Here is a 4,222-nt window from a genome sequence, read left to right as displayed (position 1 = left end):
GTGCGCCACCACCGCCCGGCCAAAAATTTACTTTCTTATACCTTCTTCTAGCACCTCATGGAACTTTCTCCAAAACTGACCACATACTTGCACACAAAGCAAGTCTCAATAGATAGAAGAAAACTGAAATAGCATCCTGCATCCTCTCTGACCACCATGGATTAAAGCTGGACACCAACAATGACCGAAACAACAGAAAGTTAACGAAATCATGGCAATGCACAAATCACCACTGAACGAAAAATGGTCAAGACAGAAATTAAGAAAGAAAGCAATGACTTTCTAGAATTGAATGGAAACAAATACAGAACATACACAAGGTTATGAGATGCAATGAAGGTGGTTCTAAGTTCATAGCACTAAGTTGCCTGCATAAAAAAAAAATGAAGAAAAGGGCTAGAGAGATGGCTCAGTGGTTAAGAGCATTGCCTGCTCTTCCAAAGGTCCTGAGTTCAATTCCCGGCGACCACATGGTGGCTCAGAACCATCTGTGATGAGATCTGGTGCCCTCTTCTGGCCTGCGGACATACACGCAGACAGAATATTGTATACATAATAAATAAATAAATATTTTTTTAAAAAATGAAGAAAAGTAGTGGTGGTGCACTCCTTTAATCCCAGCACTTGGGAGGAAAATCTTAGTAAGTTCGAGGCCAGTCTGGTCTACAGAGTGAGTGTCAGGACAGGTTCCAAAGCTACAGAGAAATCCTGTCTTCAAACACCCCCCCCCAAAGAAGGCAGAAAAAAGAAGAGATCTCATACTAGTAACTTAACAACACACCTGAAAACTCTAGAACAAAAAGAAGAAATCATGCAGGGTGGTGGTGGTGCACACCTTTGATCCCAGGACTCTGGAGGCAGAGGCAGGTGGATTTCTTGAGTTAAAAGCCAGCCTGCTTTATGGAGTGAGTTCCAGGACAGCCCGGGCTACACAGTGAAATTCTGTCTGAAGACGAAAAAAGGGGAAGGAGGAAGAAGAGGAGGAGAAGGAGAAGGAATAATAATCATACCCAAAAGGAATAGACAGCAAGAAATAACCAAACTCAGGACTGAAATCAATCAAATAGAAACAAAACAATACAAAGAATCAGCGGAACAAAAAATTGGTTCTTTGAGAAAAATCAGTAAGACTGACAAACTTTTATCCAAATTAACTAAAAGGTGGATAGAAAATATCCAAATTAACAAAATCAGAAATGAAAAGGGGGACATAATTTCAGCCATTGAGAAAATCCAAAGAACCATAAGGAAATACTTTTAAAGCCTGTACTCCACCAAACTGAAAAATCGATACATATCACTTACTAAAGTTAAATTGAGTTCAGATAAGCGGTTGGCACAGAAAAGACTTTCTGAACAGAACACGCTTAGCACAGGCACTAAGATTAACAATAAGTAGGACCTCATGAACTGAGAAACTTCTGTTTGACAAAAGGACACTGTCATTCTGATGTGTAGCAGCCTACAGAATGGGAAAACATTTTTTACCAACCACACATCTGATAGCTAATATCCAAAATACATAACTCAAAAACAAGTAATCAAGAAAACAAATAACCCAACTTAAAAAAATGGGGTACAGATCTAAACAGAATTCTCAAAAGAGGAGACTTAAATGGCTGAGAAACACTTAAAGAAATGGTCAACATCTTAGCCATCAGAGAAATGCAAACCAAAATTACTTCAGGATTTCAACTTCCACCTGTCAGGATGGCTAATATCAATAAACTAAGTGACATCTCATGTTGAAGAGGATGTGGAGTAAGGGGAACACTCCTTCATTGCTGGTGGGAGTGCAAACTTGTACAACCACTGTGGAAATTAGGGTGTTGGTTCCTCAGGAAGATGGGAATCAATCTACCTCAAGATCCAGCTATACCACCCTTGGGCATATCCCAAAGGACGCTCCGTGTTACCATGGAGACCTTGCTCAACCATGTCCATTGCTGCTCTTTTCATAGTAGCCAGAAACTGGAAACAACCTAGGTGTCCCTCAATGGAAGAGTGGATAAAGAAAACATGGTACATCAACACAGGGGAGTACTCTTCAGCCGTCAGGAAGAATGCCGTGGAATTCACAGGTGAATGGATGGATCTAACATAAAATCACTCTGAGTGAGTTGTCCCAGACCCAGACAGTCAAATATGGTTTGTGTTCACTTACATATGGATATTAGTCATGAAGTCAATGATAATCAAACTACAATCCATAGAACCACAGAGATTAGGAATAGAGCAAGGGACTGGGGTGGAGGGCAGATTGATCTCATTAGGAAAGGAACATAGAACAGATGTGGATGGATTGGGGGGCTGGAATGGGAAGACTGAGTGAGGAGGGGAGAGGGGATGAGGAGGGAATACAGGGAGAGGCAGCGAAAATTGGGGGCCATTTGAGAGGTAGTATGGAAACGGTAGAAGCCGCCTAAAATATGTACGTACATAAGGGCAATCCAAATAAAATCATCAAATACTGGAGGAGACAGAGCCCCAGCTGGCCACTTGTTACCAAACGAAGCTTCCAGTTTTAGGATTGGGCACATCTAATTGAGTTGTTGGCCAAAGGGGTCCCATGGGAGTTCCCCAAACCACCCAGGCTGTTGCCAAGACTATAGGTTGTTCTCCACAAACTGACAGCAAGGCCCCATTGCTGAAGACAACACCCACACAACTCACTGAACACGGACAAGTCAAGATGGTGGCTACATAAAGCCTTAAACCCCTTTGTTCTAGCATCTTTGGCATGCTACCAAAAGAGAAATGTGAACACCAAGCCAGCCCCAAATCCTGTGGTATTCTGCCTGCAAGATCTTCTAGGGCAAAGTTTATGGGAATGACCAACCAGTTTCTGATTTGATTTAAGGTCTACTCCATAAGATGGAACTATACCCAACACTGCTTGAGTGACCAAGAACCAGACACTAGATAGGCCAGGGACATATGGTAAAAACCAAATACTACGGTTCTAGAAACAAAAATAAAAATGCAAGCAAAAAACATTCAGCAACAAAATGACTCCTAAGGACATTTTGCTCTGCTCACAGATCAGTGCCTTGCTTAGCCATTGTCAGAGATGCTTCCTCCCACAGCGCGTGGGAACAAATCCAGAGACCCAAGCCAGGCATTCCGCAGAGAGTGAGACACCTTGGAACACTCAGCCCTCATAGGGTGTCTCCCTCAAGTCCCTCCCCTCAGGGTTCAAGGAACCCCAGGGAAGAGACAGAAAGAGCGCAAAGGCCAGAGGGATGGAGGAGACCAGGGACTCAAGGCCCTCTAAATCAATATGGCCACAGTTCATATGAACTCACAGAGACTGAGGCAGCAGGCACAGGGCAGCGCCAGGTCCTCTGCGGATCTGTTGAAGCTTCCAGTTTAGTTTTCATGGGATTCCTGAGCGTGTGCATGAGCAGGTGTCTGAGTCCTGGGCTTCTCCTGGGCTCGTTCCTGCTGTTTGTCTTGTCTAATTCTGATGTGATAGTTTTGTTTTAGCTTACTATATTTACTTTTGTTATATTTTATTATTATCCCTTAGAAGCCTATTTGTTTTCTAATGAGAGGCAGAAAGGGAGTGGATCCAGAAGGGAGGGGAGCAGAGGGAAAGGAAGAGGAGGAGCAACTGGGAGGAGAAACCATACTCAGGATATATTATGAGAAAAAAATTATTTTCAATAAAAGGAAAAATATTTAATTATTTAATTTAATTTAAAAATTACAATATGATCCAGGAATTCCATTTCTGGGCATGCACTCGATTGCGGCCGGGCGGTGGTGGCGCACGCCTTTAATCCCAGCACTTGGGAGGCAGAGGCAGGCGGATCTCTGTGAGTTCGAGACCAGCCTGGTTTACAAGAACTAGTTCCAGGACAGGCTCCAAAACCACAGAGAAACCCTGTCTCGAAAAAAAGATAGCATTATTGCCAGGCACTGTGGTACATGCCTGTAATCCAGCACTCAGAAGGTTGGTAAGTTTAAAGCCAGCCCCAGCTATCAAGTAAGACCCTGTCTTAGAAACAAAGCAACTAGCCAGTTGTGGTAAAGCATGTCTTTAACCAGCACCTGAGAGGGAGAGACTGGTAAATCTCTATAAACTTGAGGCCCACCTGCTCTACACAATGAGTTCCTGACTAGCCATGAACTACATGGTGAAACCCTGACTCAAAAATAAAATAAATAACAAAAAGCAGCATTAGGGCCAGAGATGCAATGCAGTTGGTGCATTGCTTGC

The sequence above is a fragment of the Microtus ochrogaster genome, linkage group LG8 (assembly GCF_000317375.1).
Source record: "Microtus ochrogaster isolate Prairie Vole_2 linkage group LG8, MicOch1.0, whole genome shotgun sequence".
In the NCBI taxonomy this organism is placed as follows: Eukaryota; Metazoa; Chordata; class Mammalia; order Rodentia; family Cricetidae; genus Microtus; species Microtus ochrogaster.
Note: the sequence above shows the minus strand (reverse complement) of the source record.